Below are 22661 nucleotides of genomic sequence, written 5' to 3'. Positions count from 1 at the left end.
CAGTTCCACTGTTCCAGAGATGGGCCAGTCCAGTTACAGGCTCCACCATATAAACATCCATAATTGATCACTAATACATAAAAAATGCAGTGAATGAAAGGTCAGTTATCATGACCAGAATAACGCTAAATGCTACTAGCATTCATTTACATTTAAGCATTATAATACATTCCAGTGCAGTATTCATTGAACTATGTCTCTCTCTGCCATTCAGAGTAAACAGGCCCAGCAGAGGTGAATGAGACAGATGGAGTGAGTTGGTGGGTGTTGGCGTCTGTCTCCCTGAGAAAGTTCAGCAGACATGATGCTCAGCGTTAGGTCCTTTCTCTCCCCCACCACTAAGAATGTGCAGCCATGGTGTCTAGTGACTGTTTTTCCCCTCTCACCAGCTGAGGAGGGCTGGGTCACAGAGTTCATTTAATAACTACTAACTGGCACAAAGTCAGCATGGAACTACTGTATAACTCCACGATCCTCAGCCCTTTTGGATGATACACTACACTAGCACAGTCCATGTGTTAGCACTGCTTCCAAACCAAATGCTCTTAACTATTTCTAATATGATGCAGACTTGAATCTGGTTGCCAACTTTGCCCTTTAGATATCTGAGACTGCTGACCTGACCTGACCTTGGCTAAATTATTAGTTCTTTTTAATGTTTAACTATCTCAGAGGCTACTCATTCACTGAAAGGATAATTCTATTGTTTTTTTCTTTTTAATTGGAGTGAAAGGATAGACAAAACTTAGTCATTAAAAAGATCCTTCTTAATATTTTTCTTTCATATCGTTCAAACACAGCTAATTAGAGCAGTCTCTGTTTCTTTTCCAAAACAGGACTCAACCCCTTAAATGGCCAGGGCCCACCAGCAGGTCCAATCAATCAATAGAGTTACATTGGCATGTAACAGGACAAAGCAATCACACAATAATCACCTACGATAACCTCTTGAACGAGTAGGCCCACCAACAGGTCAAGATTACTACTACTTATTCCTATAACATAAGAAAAACTGACAGTTTCCTTTTCTTTCCATGTAGTTATTTAATAACAGGCCTTAGGATGTAATAAGCCTGGAAGTGTAAGTGGTTAATAAATCTGAAATGTTTTCACAAAAGTAAATGATTTGTATTGATGTGCAAAACAAATAATTCTGTTTTACAGTCCTAAACTTGGACACTATACAGTGATTTTATGTCTTGACAACAGTTGAACTAGGGTTGATATGCAATATTTGGAAAGACTTGTATTTAAATGAAAACAGTACAAATTTCATTGTTTTTCTAAATATATTTGCTCATTCTAAAATTGATGCCTGCAACATTTTCAAAAGACAGCGGCAGTTTAAGACTGTAATGTTGTGAAATGTTGGGCAAGCTTGGGTATAAAAGGAGTATCCAGCATTTTTATGAGTTAAGGCTCCCTACTTTGCCTGGTAAAATGCATCAGTGAAAAATCCAACTGTTTAAGAATAATGTTCCTGCAAGGATTTTAGCATTTCAGCACTTACAGTGGAAAAAAAAACATGATGAAAGGATTCAGGGAATCCGGATAAATCTGTGTCTGTAGAGGAAAAAGCTATAAACCACAACTGAATGCCAATGACCTTCAATCCCTCAGACAGCACTTTATTAAAAACCATCCTGCTTCTGTGATGGATATCACCACTGGAGCTCAGGAATACTTTGACAAACTGTTGTCAATGAACACAGAGGAACCAACGTTCAGAAACACCGCCGACTTTCCTGGCCTCAAGCTCATCTGAAATGGATTGATATGCAAACGTGTTGTGGTCTGACAAAACAAACTTTTAGACTGTTTAAGGAAATAACAGACGTCATGTTCTCCAGGCCAAGGAAGAAAAACATTCTCCAGATTGTTACCTGTGAAAGCACCATTAACAATGAAAGAGGTATACACATCTTGGAACAACGTATGCTGCCTTCTAGATGATTCTGCTTTTAAAACTGGACCAATTGGTGTCCTTGGTCCCCAAATGATTATTATGTGTTGCTACAAGGAAAGTTGATAGAATAAAATGGTAAACATACTCTGGTCCTACCTTTTCCAGAACATGCTGCAGGCACCAAATTTGAAATGTGCATAAATTTATGGAGAAAAAAGGGCAAAGTTCATAAATTGTAATTGATGTGTGTCTTTCTGGTATATTTACTACTAAAAACAAAAAGTACCAAGACTGTAAAGTTCTGGTGACAGAAAAACAAATGCTCAAACAACTTCTTCACTCACACACACACACTCTCACACACAGTTGGTGCCATGAGTGGACCGGCAGGGACAGGCCTGTGTAAACAGAATGGTGTAGGAAGGCGAAACACCACACACTGACGCATTGACACAAGAAGAGATGTAACACTAAATCTGCCTTTATGCCCCCTTACAGTACATGCATAGTCACTTGTACCACTGCTATAAATATATATTTGCGCACACACCTACACACTCATGCTCTGCCTCAAGGACAGTTAACAGGGCCAGTGAAGGAGAGCACTGTTTCCCATACAGAACGTACACACACACCCAGACCTAGCAGACTCTCCCAGACCAGGGCAGCCTGTCCCAAGCCTAGAAGTTTTCCAGGACACAGAGGAAATCCCACTCCATTTCTCCACTGATACATCTCTCCCTATAACATTTCTCCTGTCCCTGACACTAAAAACATTTCAGTTAATTCAATGCTCTGGTTCTCCTCCTTTTGTTAAAGTGACGGTGTGGCCAAAAATGACATTTATACAGTTTCTCCTCTTACCCAAAATGCAGTAAGTGTCTGAGGTTTGCTTCTTTAGTTTTGCACTGGAGCTATGAGGCTAATGTATAGCCTATATGCCCAGTAGTCATCACTCACTCGTCTACAACTGTATGGCGTTGTTAAGTAATCTCAAATAGACTTGCTTTCAAGAAACAAAAGCAGAACTTTGTGAAGAGCTGCATAAGGCACAATGAACTGCAATTACAATGAACAGCTGGACATCTCCAGTCATTTTACCAGCTACTCTGTTGATCAAGTGGTCTTGGTTTTATTGGAAAAATGAGTTTTTCATCAGTATGTACCACATGACCGGCCTTCGAAGTCAAATGATGAAATCAGGTATGGTGGAGGGCAGAAAGGAATAGTCAAAGAAAGCAATCACATAAACTGTACAAATGTAATAAATGGTAACAGTAATGTGAATTTTAAACATGTGCGGTTACCCCATGTTATTTCTGATTCGTATGAGTTCAGGCACCAGTTAAACAGGCCAAAACCGACAGATGCCAGCTAGCTAATAAACACCCATTCACTCAGCCTCAATGTTAAGTTTATTTCTCACATAAATCACTTGAATGTCCAAGCTGGGTGAACAAAACAGAAAACTACCACCGCAATCGCCATTAAAAGCATGGATAGGCTTATTTCAATCAATGTTTACATTTAATTTGTGTGCTGTTTATATCTTTCTGCTTGCTGATTGGTGCAGCTGCTCTACATCTTTGTTTACATGTATTATTATTGTTGGTTTTTTTTTATACTTGCCAATGTTTACATGTTTATTGTGCTTGTATTGGCTTTTCAACTATTCTGTACAAGAGGAACTTTTAAAAGTAACATTTTATTCTCTTCTGGTTTGCGTTAAACTAAACTAAAAAAGTTCAATTTTTCCTTGCTGTAACATATCAGCCAAACCACAGCCGAGAAGCCGAACCAAACCGAACTGAACCAAACCGTAAAATAGGTGAAGCATTACACCTCTACCCTTTTGGAATCTATTTCTTTACTCTATACCTGTCCTGCTGTGTTTTTCCTGCAGTGCTTGCCTGCATTCGCACAATCAAGACTGGTGAGGACTTCCCTTCAACGAGATCTAATACCAACTATAAGCAGCCAGTTACATGCGTAATGCCATTCCTTGCTGAAACACTTATCCAGCTATAAATTTACAAATATACACACCCCCCCCTCAAAGGTTACATACCCCAGGTTGAGTCCTGCATAGCTGTCTCGGCTCCAAAGCCACCTTTTCCGTGGAGAAAGTGTGTTTAGCTCTGTCTAATCCAACACTCCAACACACAGAACGCACTTCTTAAATCTGCCTTTGGCTGACTGCCACCTTCACAGACTTTCCTCCCTGCCTCCGTCCTTCTCTCTCTCTCTCTCTCTCCCTCTCTCTCCCCATCCTCTGTGCTCCCTAAGGAAAAACTATTTCTCTGTTGCACGTGGTCTATGTAGCTCAGCTCAGCTTTGAACAGAGGCCTCATCCTTCCTCCTCTCTCTGTTTCCTTACCATAGTCTTTCAAATCCTTTCTTTTTCTTCTGCTCTTTAGCAGACAGATGTTTCAGAGATATGAGTATGAGTGTGTGTGTGTGAGCAATATGAACCATGCGAGGCAGAAACTGACTTAACGTCAGCAGCAACAAGGAAATGACGCACAGGTCTGGAATGCACTATGCACCTTTACACACACTCAGTCCTCTCCTTTTCGTCTTTTTGTTCATTTTATTATTCTTAACATGCTGTGCTGTGAATTCATCTTCACATCTTGACAGTCATCGAACATTCTGAACCCTTAGCCAACAGCCGTGCAGTGAAAACAACTAAAAGACAGGAGTTACACCGATCAGGCATAGCATTATGACCACCTCCTTGTTTCTACGCTCATTGTCCATTTTATCAGCTCCACTTACTATATAGGTGCACTTTGTAGTTCTACAGATACAGACTGTAGTCCATCTGTTTCTCTGCATACTTTGTTAGCCCCCTTTTACCCTGTTCTTCAGTGGTCAGGACCCCCATGGACCCTCACAGAGCAGGTACTATTGGGGTGGTGGATCATTCTCAGCACTGCAGTAACACTGACGTGGTGGAAGTGTGTTAGTGTGTGTTGCGCTGGTCTGAGTGGATCAGACACAGCAGTGCTGCTGGAGTTTTTAAACACCTCAGTGGCACTGCTGGACTGAGAATAGTCCACCAACCAAAAATATTCGGTCAACAGCGTCCTGTGGGCAGTGTCCTGTGACCACTGATGAAGGACTAGTGGATGACCAACACAAACTGTGCAGCAGCAGATGAGCTATCGTCACTGACTTTACATCTACAAGGTGGACTGACAAGGTAGGAATGTCTAGTAGAGTGGACAGTGAGTGGACACAGTGTTTAAAAACTCCAGCAGCACTGCTGTGTCTGATCCACTCAGACCAGCGCAACACACACTAACACACTTCCACCACGTCAGTGTTACTGCAGTGCTGAGAATGATCCACCACCCCAATAGTACCTGCTCTGTGAGGGTCCATGGGGGTCCTGACCACTGAAGAACAGGGTAAAAGGGGGCTAACAAAGTATGCAGAGAAACAGATGGACTACAGTCTGTATCTGTAGAACTACAAAGTGCACCTATATAGTAAGTGGAGCTGATAAAATGGACAATGAGTGTAGAAACAAGGAGGTGGTCATAACCACTGAGACCACTGAGGCCATTATGTATTGAGTTATTCATTTTTCATCCTGAACACACACGCACGCACTTTCTAAGCCGCTTATCCTTCTGGGTTGCGGGGAGAGCTGGAGCCTATCCCAGCGGTCATTGGGCAGAAGGTAGGATACACCCTGAACAGGTCACCAGTCTATCACAGAGCAGACAGACAGACAGACATATACATTCACACTCACAATCACACACACACACACACATACACATACACACACACACTTCATCCTGAACAACTAAACAGATCATATTTTTTAGTATGTGATGTGTCCACCCTTTACCTTTATTACAGCATCTGTTCTTTTCAGTCTTTTAAAGAAATCTGTAAGGATCTTTTTCAGTCTTTTAGTTCAGTCTTAGAAGTTGGTTGCATTTTCCGGTTCTCACGATCTGATTAATCTCAAACACATTCAGTGATGCTGAGGTCTGGACTCCAGTCCGAGAACACCAGCTGCTTCTTTGTTTGATCCGTTTCCTTTTCTCAGTGAGGGCTTCTATACATAGCGCTGAGTCATGTTCTCACAGTGCAAGGATGGACAGAAAAGCCTGTGGATTGTTTCAGATCTGAAGCAGCTTGATTTTCTCTTCTCTCTCAAAGATGAAAGATTTAAGTGCCGTTTATCCAACGGGGGCAGTTTTGGTGGTCGACCTCGTCTCGCACATTTGTTAGGAGTTCTGTTTTCTCTACATCTTTTAACAATACAGTTTTTTCACATATTTTCCTTTGACTTTCCCATTCCTTATGCAGTGTAAAGAATCTGTATCTGATCACTTGATGAATTCTACAGTTCTACAGTCCATCTGTTTGTCTGCATAATCTGTCAGCAACCCCTTTTACCCCATTATTCAATGGTCAGGACACCCACAAGACTACAGTCAAGCAGGCATTCATTCTAAACCTCCTTTTTTAAATATAAAAACACATATACAGTACACACACACACACACACACACACACACACACACACACACACACGCACGCACTCACACACACACACACACACACCACACACCCCACACACACACACACACAGGGTGCACCTGGTCAAACTACATGTTAAATAAGTTAACACATCCTCTACAGAGAACACACTTCTGCACATTTTAATACAGAATTACTTGTTTTATTTGCAGAATTGAACATAATGAGGAAAAAAAAGATTAAATGTGACAAAATATAACAAAATATGCACATAAATTGCATATAAAAAGTGCTCAGAACACAATTTATGGTTTTTGTTTTTTTTACAATACATTAAATTCAGTAAATAAACAGCAAATGTGCTCCAATGTGTTCTCTGTAGAGGAGGTATTAACTTATTTTCACTAAGCAAAATCAACAAAACGTCATTTGACTGGGACACCCAAACTTTTGCATATGACTGTAAGTACCTATATGTGATAAAAACATGCATCCTAACCCTAATCCTAATCCTCACCTTAATCTCAATGACCAGAAGGAAATGGTTTTGCTCTTTATTTTGAAAAAATGAAACATGGAGCACTTTAGAAAGAAAAATGTACAAACCCTAATACAAACCACCACATGTCTCTCTATCTACCTCAGTTCTCTCACAAATGCTTTCAAAAATGCAGTTCTTTATAGCACACAGGCTATACGGTAATATCTGTACTTATCCTCGTTATGCAGAATAACTGCTTTGAGGCTGTAATCAGTCATTTGTACTAAACTGTAAAACCAAGCAACTATTTACATCAAAGCAGCTCTAATGAGTCACGAGATTGTTTTCCATAAACTCCTTCGGAAGCACAGTAATCATGACCATGCACTGTGGATGTGTGTGCGCATGTGGATGTGCACGTGCATGTCGTGTGTGTGTGTGTGTGTGTGTGTGTGTGTGCACTCTGGGGTAAGTAGGGTAGAGTAAGTAGGCTAGAGCGCTGTTCTATGGGTTTCTCTCAGGTCCTGCTGTAAATGGGTCACTCCAGCCAGTGTTAATTTGGTCCTGCAGGCAAAACAGGGCTAAAGGTCCGAACAAGGCAGAACAGCCCGAAACAGCCAGCCACCGGAGGTAAGGGAAATGGGGGGAGGGGTTTGATTGGTGGGGGTGGGGAGTGTTTTCCCAAAGGATGATGGGATTTTATTAAGGCCAGGTTCATACAAGAATGCAACAGAGCTTTAAAGCCACACACTGAAAAACACAATGCACACCTCAACTACAGCACTTAAGTGATGTCATTTCCATCCACTGTGAATAATGCAATCCTGTTGATCATCACCTTCCTTACTGGCAGTATTTTGCCATGCATGGTAGCCTTGTAATGCCCTGGTTTTCATCTGTAGCCCTATAAACATGTTAGTGTGTTTCTGGTAAAGCTTCTGTTGCCATTACAGACTGGAGAGCACCCACTGCTTTTTTGTTTCCCAAACAAGTGTGGCGTAGGGGAGATATTTCATCAGGATTTGAATGTGATGAAAAGTTATTGTGTCCTCTTGGGGGGAAAAAAAGAAAACTCAGTTTGAAAGTGCAGACTCAAACTTGGCCATACAAGATGTAAAAGGAATTGACCGAGCATATAATTAATCATGTACTTCCATTCAAATAATACAGCAAAACAACACTAATAACGGTAGAATTCTTAAGGGTTAAAAATACTTTAACTTGGGTCGAATCCTAGTGCAGCTGGGACATCCATGAGAGTGTCCACACAGAGCACACTCTCTGGACCTTCCCTCTTTGCCCCTGGGAACTCCGATTAGCTGGGGTGGGTGGGGGTGGATAGCCAAGTTCATACTCCTCTGCTGTCTTAGTGGTTCAAGCTGAAGTTCCATCATGAGTGAAATAACTTTCAACAGCAAACATAAATAATGTCCAGGATTGAAGACTTGGTAAGTTAGTTCAGTGTTTTATATTGAATTTGTATAGATGTACTATTTTTGTCTTGTAATTATCTAGACCGATTACGTCAGTGGCGACGACATGAGTGGCTAAATGTGCATGACTAATCGAATGACTGAGGACGCACTCACATTCTTCACCTTGATGCCATTTAAAAGTCAAAAGTACAGCCAAATACATCAATGTTTCCCTTGATGTCAATGTTGTTTTCCATTAAAATATCTGTTACGAACTTGCTTCAGCCATAGGGGGGGGTTATGACATTAGAGGGCGGCTGTGTGGCAGCGTTCAGCCTTTAGCTAATGTTACTTATGCATGACATGACTTTTTTATAGCCCATCATATCCATTGTGAAGTAACTGACATTTCCCTCTGATTTGTGATAAGCCTCCAACTCTGAAGACTGTTCTCAAGTAATGCTGGGGGGGGTTAACAAAGCATATTTGCAGAAAAACGAATGCGAACATAAACAAATGCTCTACTATTAAACTTATTCAGGTGCACTGACAGCGATGTAGTACAATATTCCAATTCAGTATGTTAATTTAGTGCTTCATCATCATTCATCTTTGAGCAGCCCACTACTGCATTTCTTACATTAGCTTGGACAGCAATGGCCACATTTACCTTGCTTCCATGTCATTTATGCACATATTAATACGCGAAAAATTAGCCCTTAAATGCATAACCTCTGTCACCTGCCTCCTGTGACCTCACCCCTGTCCACCTGGTCCATTTTTTCAGATAACTGACAAACAAAATATCAAAATACTGTAAATGTTTTAACAGTTCTACATTAACATGCCATGTTAAAGATCAGTTTGTACTAAACGGCAGGCAGCCAAAGCTAAAGGTATGTATGAACAGTTGGCAAAGTAACCATGGATTTAAGGGATAATGGTGAAATTCACCTTGATTTGGAAAACGTAAAGCTGAAAAAAAGACACCAGTGAACTTATCTTAGAGCATCAGACACCTTGATAACTAACAGTGCCTGTAGCAGACTCACCTCTCTGTGTCAGTTAGTCCGAAGGCCCAGGTGAAGCAGGGGAAGCGGGCTGGCGGAGCAGCCCAGGGTTCACCACATCTGCTGGGCTTGTAAGCTCAGACTAGTCCCTCACTACAGGTGGGCCTGAAATAGAGCAGATGGATGTTACAAATGGCTTAGTTTTACAAGTGCTACTCATCAGGGTTGTGATCAGATTTGTTTAACCGCTTAAACGCAGAGAGTCTGTAAGTGGGCCCACATTTCAATTCCTCACTCTCATAACTACATATGTTACATACTAGTTCCTTTGTAATTACCAATAATTTATTATATAGTTACTAAGAAATAAGTCTTAAGATTAATGACTGAATAATAACACTAAAGTTTAAGAGGTTCATTTGAAATCTGGATAAATATGTATTAGTAGATTCCAGTTTTTTTAAATCTGTGAAGTTGTATCTCCTCAATCAGATGGAATATCTACAAGAGCTTTCATATTAACCTTCTCATTTTGAGCTTTTTAAGACATTTCAAATCAAACTGCAAGCAAGTCAAGCAAAATATATGCAAAGCAAGATGCTATCATTAGCACACCTGCACATAATCTTTTAAAAGATACAGCAGAATACTGCCATCTCTAGGCTCTTACGATACACTGCAAATTACAGGCCTATAATATGTGTTATCTAAACTTCACATATCACTTAGCATTAACTAGCTGTCACTGGTTATAATGAGCCTGTTAGGGAACCACACGTGTGCTTCACTTTTGTTAATGAACTTGTGATAATGAGCATCTCTCATATGCCGTATGACGTAACTGCAATCCCTCTCCCAGCCTGGGCTCCACTGAGAATCCTATTTATATCCTGGAAGCTATAGAGAGGAGAGCAGAGGGACAGAAAGTTCCTAAAAGCGTCTGGTCCTGCTTACATATGTGACCGTACGAACTCCAGCAGAGCTCGGCCTGGCGGGAGGTGTGAGGGGAGCGAGACCGCCTGCTGGTGGAGGCACAGATAGACATCCATTTTCAGGCCACCCCAGGCTGAACCAGCACTCAACTTTGAGTGGGGGAAAAGAGAGTTTGTTCCCAGTGTAAACCTAGTTACTTACATTGAGTTCATGTAATGAATGTTACTGCATAGCAGAGTTTAATGTACGAACTTCATATTATTTATTTAAACTTCATATCTTTCAACTAAAAGCCTAACTGTGAGTATTATTAGAGGAGTCTAGCCAGTTAGCTTTTGAAAAAATAGCCGTTTGTTATTTTTAACTTTTGATATGAATTGCATTTTAACACACATACATACATACATACATACATACATATACACGCGCACACACACACACACACACACACACACACACACACACACATATATATATCTACATATATTACTTTTTAACTGCATTTAAAAAGTCAGTAGTGTCATTACTATATACCAACATTATAGTATGAATAGTGTATATTAGTTTGCAACCAGTAAGTTACTGTAAATTTACGCAGTATTTTCTTACAGTGTGCTCTTTGTATCACATACAATGTAAAAAGCTTGCTCCAGCTACTACACATGTACACATCTCCACAACAAGGGGGCAAAGGTTTGATGAAACCTGCCTCTTTACAGCCATCTCTATCATTTGCATGTGGTTTGTAAGGACTTTGGTATAATGACTTTGATAAGATCAGTCAAAATCTGGATATATGGTACTGCTGTGGCAAAGACAGCACTCTAAAATGACACTTACATCAGTTACACCTTTACCAATGAGGTGACTGGCTTTTTCATTGCAGTACAGTACATCCCATGATACACCAAGCATGCTGAGCATTATGAACGGTTCTCGTATGTAGACGTTTTTTAGATCCAGATATCTCTGCAGTTCTCAAGGTGTCACAGATCAAGATTGCCACTGTGATCAAAGACCATCTACTTCATTTGACTGCCAGCCAAGTGATTCATTTAACGCTGTGTTAATCAGCGGAAGCCAACGAAAGGGCAAGATCATTTGTAAGCATGACATTTTGAGTCAAAAGCTAAACAAGAATATGATGATTACATGCTCCAACAGGGTGTTTGTGGGTGTGTGTTTGTCTATCTGTCTCTGGCCAGTCAACACAAAAAAAACCTACATTATGTTATTAATGAATCTTAACTGGCTCTGGTTTCTCAGCAGCTGATGGATTGAGCGGTGAGCTTGCTTTGTGTGGCACAGGCTTAATCCCAGTAATCTGTGAGATCCACAGCCAGTGATCCTCCTACCCCAGCACACAAACACACACACAGCTGTCCCAGTCACACACAATCACTCAGCTCTCAACATGAAGAAAGCTGTCAAATCAACTCACTGTTAAAAAAAAAAAAAAAACAGCTTAAATCAAGGGCACGATTTCATTAAATCAGTTGAGTTCATTTACCCCTTAAAATCTCAGTCTTATTACATACTCAGGCTTATTATTCAGTAACTACAGGGACCTTAATGCAAACTGGCTGAGCTATTCTTAGTTTATAGAGGTGTGTAATAAAACTTTGGGCCCTGGCCATTTAAGGGGTTAACTAAAGTTGGATTTTACTTTGAGACAAGTAAGTTGATAAGTTCAACAATGATTTCACTGGATTTCATTCAAGTGAAGATGTAAATATCTAAGGTCTGAATACTTATTTGTGTTTTTAGATCATATATATGGGGTATAATATATAAGGGTTTTCAACTACAGCCTATGAACAAAATGGATTTTTGTTAACTCCACTGAAAAAATGGTTCATGATTCAAATGAGTCAAGTGGTTGCACATGAATAAAATGTGCTACAATACAGCTGCTGTCTTTCAGTTTGCTTCTTTTGGCGAAATATGTTGAGGTAACATTTTATTCATGTGCATCTGAATCGTGTAAATTCAAAAACACCATTTTTTTCAGTGTATACTTACTGTTTATCCCTGCTCATCCTTCCATCTTTCCATTTCAGGTTATTTTTGTAAGCACAGGCAGGATGAGCCTGCCATCAGACATTCCTCTCCGGCACATCACTCAGAGACTCTCCACACCACTCCAGGCCAAACATCCCACCAACCAACCTTCACCAGCTGCCATGGAAAATCTCTCGGCAGCACTTTTGTAAAACATTCAGTTTGTAGGAATCTTTGACTCTTTAAACTATTAGTCACTGATTAACCGAGGCTGATTCAGCTTTCAATCTGCAGACTTCTCATTCAGAAACTACAATGTAATGAATATGTGAGTTACATAATCATGAGCATGAGGAACTGAAGTTTAGCGCTTAAGAGGGTTTATGGTAAATTTAAAAGGTTAAGTCTGGACTGAAAAGTCCTTTTGAAAACCTTGCATGAATTCCTCTGTAAAGTCAGTAACATATGAAGTAAGTAATGAATATTTAACAGACATCTTTAATTTGCAGTGCATTCAGAGTCTGTAGGAATTATTTGCTATGAATTAAGGCTGTCAAGAAAATAACAAGACCGCCTCCCATACTCATGACTGACCTCAGCACTGGTATTGGAAATAATCATACACCAATCAACTATGTCATTAATACCACTCCCCTGTATCTACACTCATTGTCCATTTTATCAGCTCCATTTATCATATGAGTGCACTACGTAGTTCTGCAATTACAGACTGTAGTCCATCTGTTTCTCTGCACACTTTGTTAGCCCCTCTTTCACCCCTACAGGACCACCACAGAGCAGGTACTATTTGGGTGGTGGATCATTCTCAGCACTGCAGTGAGACCGACGTGGTGGTGGTGTGTTGTGTGTTGCACTGGTCTGAGTGGATCAGACACAGCAGTGCTGCTGGAGCTTTTAAACACCTCAGTGTCACTGCTGGACTGAGAATAGTCCACCAACCAAAAATATTCAGTCAACAGCGTCCTGTGACCACTGATGAAGGACTAAAGGATGACCAACACAAACTGTGCAGCAGCAGATGAGCTATCGTCTCTGACTTTACATCTACAAGGTGGACCGACAAGGTAGGAGTGTCTAATAGAGTGGACAGTGAGTGGACACAGTGTTTAAAAACTCCAGCAGCACTGCTGTGTCTGATCCACTCAGATCAGCACAACACACACTAAAGGCCTCAGCACACTTCTTGCGAAATGAAATTCTCGAGTGTCTTACAAGCTCGCATACTTTGTGGCTTCGTGTTGCCCGTTGCGGATGCTCCACTAACGAAGGTGATGCTATGACATATTATGATAAGTTTCATGATTAGTGGCAAATGATTCTACCACAGTTCTGACTACGTGTGAGTCCAGAATACTGCTACCATTTAAGGTGGAACAGGAAAATTCGAACAAGAAGCTGGCAAATACAAAGCCAACTTCAGCCTTGTCTTCTTGTGAGCCTAAATATAATACAACCTATATGTTTTGGTGCTTACTACTAGTCAATTCTACTGAATAATAGACTTAATAATAGACTTAACCCAAATACTACCTGCTCTGTGAGGGTCCATGGGGGTCCTGACCACTGAAGAACAGGGTAAAAGGGGTCTAACAAAGTATGCCGACAAACAGATGGACTACAGTCTGTAACTGTAGAACTACAAAGTGCACCTATATAGTTAGTGGAGCTGATAAAATGGACAATGAGTGTAGAAACAAGGAGGTGGTCTTGCACAGTTACTCGAGTATTCTGTTGATCCTTTGACACTGAAATCAGGTACTCATTCTGTTTCATCACAGGAAGACAGGCTAACAATAAATCAATGAAACACCACTTATGTTTTAACAGGACTGTATGTTATGGTTTGCCACTTCAAAACACGACCATCCAGTGTTGTACCAGTTAGCTGTAGTATTACACATGAAGAAGCGGCTTCCATTTCTCGTCTGACATCATAACTACAGATTTCTCTGCTTTTTTTGAATCATAAAACATGTTTTCAAATGTAAACCTCCGCTTGCTGCTACATTTTTCTGCTACTGATACTTTTTATAGCCTATTAACACCAGAGCTGTCACCTAAAAGAGTAAATAAGTAAGAAGTAAAAGCCTCCAGCTAGAGCTGGGCGATAGGGCCAAAAATGTCATCACGATGAACAAAATTCATATCGTTCGATATCGATACATACCGCGATAAATGTCAAATCATTATTTATTTCAAGTTTGAAGGCTGATTTTTGCTCCTGGGGGTTTAATTGCTGTTTTAAACTATCATTTATGGTCGGAATACGACAAACACTCACCAAACAGTGGAACATTTCACAAATCTGTCATGGGAGAGTGGGAGAAATTTCTGGTGAGCTGTTTCTACCGGCTGGAAAAGCACGGCTATTTTTGTAATAGTCATAATTTAAGAAAGAAAACAGATTATTTTTAGCTGGTGACGAGCGCTCGGCTACCCCGCTACAAATGACATCACAGTATTCAGACACAGCTAGTGACGACTGGACTTCTCTATACTATCGTAGTAGTTTAAGGGATGAACCGCAAAATATCAACACCAGACAAACCGAGTCCTCCTTTTAGGTACGTTTAAACTGAAAGCGGTGCTTTTGTGTCGTGTTTGATCAACAGTATCATCAGTTCGCCGTGTTGTGGAGTGACAGTGCGCTGCTTCAAGTTAGCCAGCTGCTAAAAACAACTAGCCTGGAAAGCTAGCGCTCTCCTGCTCTCCAACGCCTCACAGCTTCCTCAGTTTACTTTCGTTTAAATCAGGGCTGTAATTTACATGAACCAACTTCTTTCTTTCATTTTCGTTGCTTGGGAATACACTAATACTAAATTATGACTGTCCGAGCGCTGTAACAGCACTGGAGTTGTGAGGATTGTGATTGTGATTTAACGCTGCTAAAGCTGGTTAGGATGTTAGGAAAGAGGTTCGCTGTAGGTCAGTATAGTTACTCCACTGACCTCGTCACTCACACTCGGTCACAGGAGAGCAGATCGCCGGTCGCTCCACTCAAACAGGGAATGTATAACTCCGCGTTTCAGCCGTTGTTAAAGACTCATTTTACTCGTGGCCCCCTCCCTTTCTAATCATGTAGAAAAACTCAGAAGTACGCCCTCTCCTGGCGACAGCAGAGTAGTGTCGCTTTCCTTGCAGTAGAAAACGCCACCAAGGCTTTCGCTAGAACGTGAGAGTGTGAGAATGGTGTATTATATCAAACATTTATTGAATATGTCGTATCGCTCTATCGAGGAAGCGTTATATCGCGATAATTATCGTTATCGTTTTATCGCCCAGCCCTACCTCCAGCCTTACGGTAACATTAGCTGAAGTACTTTTTTTCCCCTCACACGGATTTCCAGATACCCTTTCATTAAATCCTGTGGATACTTGAATATCAAAATTAGTCAGAATACCCATCTGCAAAGCCTGACTCATTTCAGTCCATTTGTTTGTTTTGTATTTCTTCCCCATGGTTGACCAATCGTCTATTGATTAACTCTTCTGGATACTCTAATATATCAATTATCAATTTGTCCTAATGCACACCCCTAATTCGAACCTGCCATAAGCTTGAACAGCAAGGATAGCGAAACATTCACATTTCTCATGTTTTCTTTGGTGTATAAAAGTGTTTGTACTGGCAGCCTTATGGTTACAAATGTGAAGCAATTCATTGTTAATGTTGCCATGGTTCTTTGTACTGCAGAGACCCCAAGGAACAACTGTTTTTGTCTAAATGGTTACACCCTGAAATCTACAACGTCATCAATAACCCTTCTTAAGTGTTTTGTCACACTCTCACTACTGTCTGCTGTAGAGTGACCTCTGGTGTATTGTGTGGTCATCTACGACCCCATATCCTGTTTGGTAGACAGTCACGAGTTAACACACACACGCATTCTTCACCGAAAAGCCTTGAAGTAGAGACACACCCCTGGAATCTAGAGCATAAACGTCAACAAGTCACTGAACAGGAAATCAGGCAATGAAACATCAGTCGGAGCATGAAGGTAAACACGCACACACTTACCGAGCAATAGTCCTGCTCCGGGAGAAAAGACCGAGTTTGTTTATGGAACGACTGAAACAGTAGAGGATGTGGGCACTAAATGGCATTTACCCACAATTCCACAGACAGTATTAGACAAACTTCATCCTTCGTCTTTACTGACCTTTTCAGTGTACAGTGTGTTTCAGACTGTTAAGGCCAGACATAACTCCACCTTCAACAACACTTCAGAGGTGGATGGTTACACAACAACGATGACGACAACTTCATACATAGAGAAGTTAAAGTGATTTTCTTTTTATAAAAGGTGAAACTGAGTTTCAGTTTAGAAGTATAATAACCTAAACAGACTCAGACTCATCAGGTATTTGCAGAAAGTCAGATCTGTAGATCTAAGATTGTGTTGAAACATAAACGGACAGACACTCTGTGAGGTACGCTGGTGCTTTAAAGCCATTTAGAGCTTAAAAACAAGTAAAGAAATTTTTAAATCTCCCCTTAAAGCCACAGGCGGCCAGTCTAGGTCTTTCAATATGACGAGCCCTCTGTTTGCTTTTGTTAAGATCTGTGCTGCTGCATTTTGTAAGAGTTGTAGAGGATATATTGTTTTCTCAGGACGTCCAGTAAAAAGAACATTGCAGTAAACAATCTTGCTTATAAGAAATACATGAATAAGTTTCTCTGCATTGCTCTGAGATGGAAAAGGCTGAACTTCAGTTCAAATGATAAGCTAGAGATCAGAATCTAAAGCCAAATTAATTGTTTTGTGGACATAGCTATGAAAATTGAGATCACGTTTCCTGACAAAATTACCCAGAGTTAAGAGAAAATGAAAGGCCCTAAAACTGAACTTTGTGGGACTCCACAAGAAATGTTATAACTTTTTGATGAACGATTTCCTAGTCAAACCAAGAACCATGTATTCATTAAGCTTGATTTAAACCTTCGTTACCTTACATTTTAAAACCATTCCTGAAGGTCCCACCCAAGTTTTTAAGACAGTGGATCAGAACCTTGTGATCCACTCTATTGAAAGCTGCACTACAATCCAATACGATCATAAACTTAGTGTTGCATTAACTACCTTGTAGGCATGGGCGAAAAATATTATACTAAATCCAGCTGAACAGGCCTAATAATGCTCTCCATCACGAAACGTACAGTCGGTCACCAGGAACTGTGTGCTTAGAAATTAACCTGTCCACAAAACAATTAGGTAAAGCCCCACACATACAACCTGCATTATTTTGACCTTAATTCCTTGACTGGATCACATGAATACCTTGATTCAACAGACATTTAAGATTAGGGTGGGAAATATAATAGATTCTTAAATGCACGCAAGATTCTGACTCGATTCGCAAGGTCATAATCATGTTTTTATATAGGCTCTGTATTTCCCCTACTGCAAAATAAACTCATACACACGCAGAGACATTAGAAAGTAGGATACTTTGGCTCAGCCTGGCTTGGAAGAAGACAAAAAGCACAGGATCTCACTAATGCATCCATGTTTGCAGACACAAAAACGGTCATAGTTTGTTGTGTATGTGAAGCTGCAGCTGCGACTGCAACATACAAAGGCAAGGCAAGGTGAGTTTATTGTCTTAGCACATTTTATATACAATGCAATTACATAAATAAAAGCAAAAGGCCCATAAAAATGAAAAATAAAGACAAAGAAGTGCAATAGTTCAAAGCAATAAAAATTAATTATTATTATAGATTACAAAGTATATAAAAGGATTAATGAAAAGATAAAAAGGACATTAAAAACAAAGGGCCTATTATAATAGCTTATAAAAGGCAAAACAGCTTGTAAACAGTAAAGCACAGTAAGAAGAAAGTAAGACTTAGAGCTCAATTATAGGCACAGAAGAGAAATGCATTTAACCTGGATTTAAAAAATGCCATATTTAGAGCACGTCTAAGATCTTCTAGCACTTTGTTCCAGTTCTATACAGCACAACAGCTAAACAGTGCTTCACTGTGTTTAGTTTGGAGTTGTGTTCTGGGGTGAGACCATTCAGTGATTTATAGACTAGTAGCAGCTCTTGAAACTCTACTCTTTGACTAACCAGAAGCCAGTGTGAAGATATTAGAACTGGAGTAATGTGCTCTGCGCTCTTGGTCCTGGTTAAAACTGTACCATTCTGAACGAGCTGCAGCTGTTTAATGCTCTTTTTGGGGGGTCCATTTAAGAGATCACTACAGTGGTCCACTCTGCTGGAGTTAAGTGTGGATGAGTTTCTCTAGGGCTTGCTGGGGCACCAAACCTTAGACTCTGGCTATATCTTTTAGATAACAGAAGGCTGTGTTGGTGATTGCTTTGATATGGCTAATAAGTGTGTCAAAGGAAAATGATCAGCATTTTCTGTACTGCTTAAGTTTTATTTGCATTCTGAGCAGTTTTGAGATATTGAGCTTCAAGGATTTTGCATTCCAAATGGCAAAACTGATATGTGGAGTCTCTTTCATACACGACAATAACAGACACCCTAAACATATTCCAGATGTACAATATCAAAATCCTATCAGATTTGTAAACTAGTTTTTTGAACAGGTCAAATGCAGAGAGAACTATTTTAATCCTAAGATCTCACTTCCTGCTGGGAGTTATAAGGTTCTATCCGGCAAAACATGAAAAGAGGCAATGAATTTCAAGGAACACAAACAGTTTATACTCGTAATTAGTCTTAAAACATGAAGTTAGTGCTGTAACAGAGTGTCTACATGATTGGAAAGTTATATTTGATGCTCTTCTTGACATTTTTATGCTACTTATTTTTATTACTTATCTATTTTTTATAACATTTCTTGTTTTAGGGCAAATAATCTTTTTCTTCTTCAAAAAAACATTGCAGAGTATAAAGGTCAGTGCTAAATATTTTGTCCAGTGCAGAAGTCAATTTTAGGTAGAAGCCATTAATTTATCTTTAGTTTAGACAGCAACCAGCTACTGTAATAAACTGTCCCAGCAGGTCAGTGTAGCAGGTCAGTCTAAAGGCTGTATGAGGTTTTGTTTTATATCAGAAATGTGACTCTAATGAGACAAAATGTGTTATTTTGGGAGAAAGAAAAGAAGGATGAATTAAGACAATAAGACTTTTTAAAGAACTGTATGAAGACAGGCAGAGTTTCAGCAGCATGTTTTCATGTTTCATAAAGTTTTATAAACTTTTCCCAGAGTCACTGAGCAGAGCAGCGACATGATAAAGAAGCAGAACCTGATTGGTCCTCTCTTTGTGTATTCTAAGTGCTGATTGGCTCACAGATAGAACCTTATAGAACTAAGTCTCCAAGACTTTGGAGACAGAACCTTTTTTTCTAGATAAAGAATCCAAAAATGCATATAACTTGAAAAACACCTCACATAATGTTAAGAAGTCGTCACAGAATAAGAATATGCAAATAACTCAATTTTGACAAAAATGTCAGACAGAAGCTTATAATTCCAAAGGAATGATTTGTTACATCACCTTTCTTTTAAGTCAACTACATAAGACTCGGAAATATGAAATGAGTATTTATCTTTATTGTGATAAATGATGTCCAAATTAAGTCACAATATCCTTTTCTGAGCATATCGTGGATGTCACGTTATCGTGTTTCTTAGTATTATGGTACTGAACATGGTTTTCGTGAAAGATTTTAATATAACAGCATGTTATAACATATAATATATATAACAGCATGTTATTTTTATAATTGCATTCTGAATCGAAATCAAAATCATAAAGTGCCTAAAGACTCTCAACTCTTTTTAAGATGGTAAATAAATCAATTAAAAGCACTCAAGTAATCCATCCATCCATCCATCCATCCATCATCTAAACCGCTTATCCTTCTGGGTCGCGGTGGGGCGCTGGAGCCTATCCCAGCTGTCATTGGGCGGAAGGCAGGATACATCCCTGGACAGGTCGCCAGTCCATCGCAGGGCAGACAGACATGCATATACAATCACACACACATTCACACCTAGGCGCAATTCAGCATTTCCAATCGGCCTGACTGTCTTTGGACTGTGGGAGGAAACCGGAGTACCCAGAGAAAACCCACGCAGACACAGGGAGAACATGCAAACTCCCTCAAGTAATCCATCAACACTAAATCATTTTGGTCATAATAATGGACGCCAATCTTTATCCAAGTCACATCAAGGTTTTGTAACGTATTACAAAACAGATACTCAATACGTAGCAATAGAATCACAGTATTTTTTGGTTCACATTCAGTCCTGACTTGGAGGGAGGAATAAAGTCATGCCGATACCTGAGAGCATTCCTGAGAGCTTTGTGCCAACATTATGAATCAAACATGAGACATTCCAGGTGTGATCGGTAACAGGCAGGTGGATCACAGCACCATATTTTGGCTACATCTGGTAAAGGCATTTCAAAAGCCGAATCCAGAGTCACTCTCACTGTCTGCGTTTGGTTGAATTCTTCTAAATTTCAGCCATGGGTAATTTATCGTAATGCTGCTGGTGAACAGATTTAGCATCTGCTAATGGTTTTAATTAAAGTGCTGAATAATGTCCAGGGGCTCTTGGGTGAAATTAGTCTCTAAGTACAACACAGACATCCTTCACTGGGGAGTGATGGGAGGGAGATTAAAACAGTTTACACATCAGGGTGGTTCTATGGCTCAAACCCACCCTTTCCCGGGAAAGCCCACCTACTCAAAGCCTGACGCAACACATCCGTAAAGTCGCAGCTGCAGCATATTCATCATCCAGACTAATTAGTGTATTTCCAGTGATCCTCTTACGGTGTGCTGAGGGTGGCCCATTCCCATAATACAACTGAGTCAGAAAAACACTGATGTTTATACTCCATTCACTGCCCTCGAAGGGGAATTCCACCAATTTTAAATTTGTGCAGAGTCAAACTGTTATAATGTAAACAAAGTCATTCAGAGTGGTTTGATGGTTAATCCTTCCTTCTATTGACAGAAACCAGATGTCTGAAGAGTTGAATGCCATCACACAAAAAGCTATTACATGAAACGGTTATAAATATGCTGCTTGACACATGAAACATTGTTTTACAGGAGTTCATAGGTGAAGCCTAAAGCGTATGTTTTTATGAACATCCACGGAAAGCAGGGTGTTATGACGTAAAATATTCCCCAAAGAAAACTTATTTTGTTCAGATTCACCACTGTTTTATCATCAGCATTACACATAACAACTCAGAGGGCATGTGTAGGTCGACTCGTCATTTTGGACGCTAAATTAAATGGCTATATTTGTGTTGTAGACAATGTGACCCCTGGTTCCTATCACCACCATTGTAAAGAAATAGTCTGGACATTTCTCTACAGTACACTATTTCACACCCAACCACTTTGAATGTCTTTGCTTACATCTCAATGGCTGAACTGCACATAAATTTTGAAAAATTAGTGGAACTCCCCTTAAACATGGGGTTAAAAGAGATGTTTTCTTTGTTAGCATTTATTCAATATTTTCTGAAGATATCAATGTGTACAAGGTAGGGCTGCAACAAATGACTAATTTGATAGTCAAATAATCTATCGATTACTGAAACGAATAATCGATTATTCGGATTATGAATCACTACATTACCAAATAACTATAACTATAACTAACTGTTGTTAACTCTCCAGTAAGAATAATCGTGGCACCCCTAGTATAAGGCAGACAGGAACATGAGAACTACTCTAAGTAGCCACACAGATTATTAATATAACAAAACCAGCAGACATTCTTGCTTTTCACAATAAATCAAACAGTAGCATAAGATATGCAATACAATGAATTATAGCTACCAGTTCACAGTAAAGCACAAACGCCCCTATAAAAAGATCTAACATCTCTGATGAGTCATTTTCGAAGCCATTGTAAAATAACTGATATACAAAATATGACTGCAGAATTCAGTATTAATGGGCCAAGTTATTAAAAATCGTGCCATTCATGGAATAATCTTGTTAATCCTTTCAAACCAAGCATCTCGCCGTGGATCCATTCTGAGAATGAATTCGTTCAAATCTGCTGCATGAGGAGTTACAGTGTGTACATGTCCATGCTGCACAAAGTATAATAGATCAGCATTTGGGATCAGAACTTTCTGTGCTATCATTTTTCTATGAAAGATGCACATGGATTTACAGAAGTGAGAAGGTCATTCAGAGTGCAATTAGGATAGGTAAAAAAAATAGGTTTTGTTCAGAGTAATGATAAAATGCAACTGGCATGTGACACTCAAAAAAGTAGTTTTTAGCACAAACAAAAAAAATTGACAAAGTTTCAAATTTGCTACATCACCTCATCTATTTGTCAAATACACAGGGCCTCGGCAACATGACAACATTTATCGTTATTGTGATAAATTATGTCAAAATTAAGTCACGATATGCTTTTCTGAGC

The 22661-nt window shown here is 39.7% G+C and overlaps 1 protein-coding gene across 4 annotated transcripts in view; it reads right to left on the bottom strand.

Annotated features, from left to right (window-relative positions):
- The window catches only part of lzts2b (leucine zipper, putative tumor suppressor 2b), a 47093-nt gene that overhangs the window by 15514 nt on the left and 8918 nt on the right, over window positions 1–22661 (bottom strand). For 2 of the 4 annotated variants that reach the window (XM_036571994.1, XM_036571997.1), the window contains exon 2: window positions 9358–9480. The exons of 1 other annotated variant lie outside the window; for it this stretch is intronic. The gene's annotated coding sequence lies outside the window, so the exon portion shown is untranslated. Of the gene's footprint in view, window positions 1–3974; window positions 4626–9357; window positions 9481–22661 lie in introns of those variants that run through there. One more of the 4 variants, XM_036571996.1, reaches the window with a different exon arrangement.

Source organism: Colossoma macropomum, unplaced genomic scaffold, assembly GCF_904425465.1.
Source record: "Colossoma macropomum unplaced genomic scaffold, Colossoma_macropomum, whole genome shotgun sequence".
NCBI lineage: Eukaryota > Metazoa > Chordata > Actinopteri > Characiformes > Serrasalmidae > Colossoma > Colossoma macropomum.
This window is presented reverse-complemented; position numbering and strand designations above follow the sequence as displayed.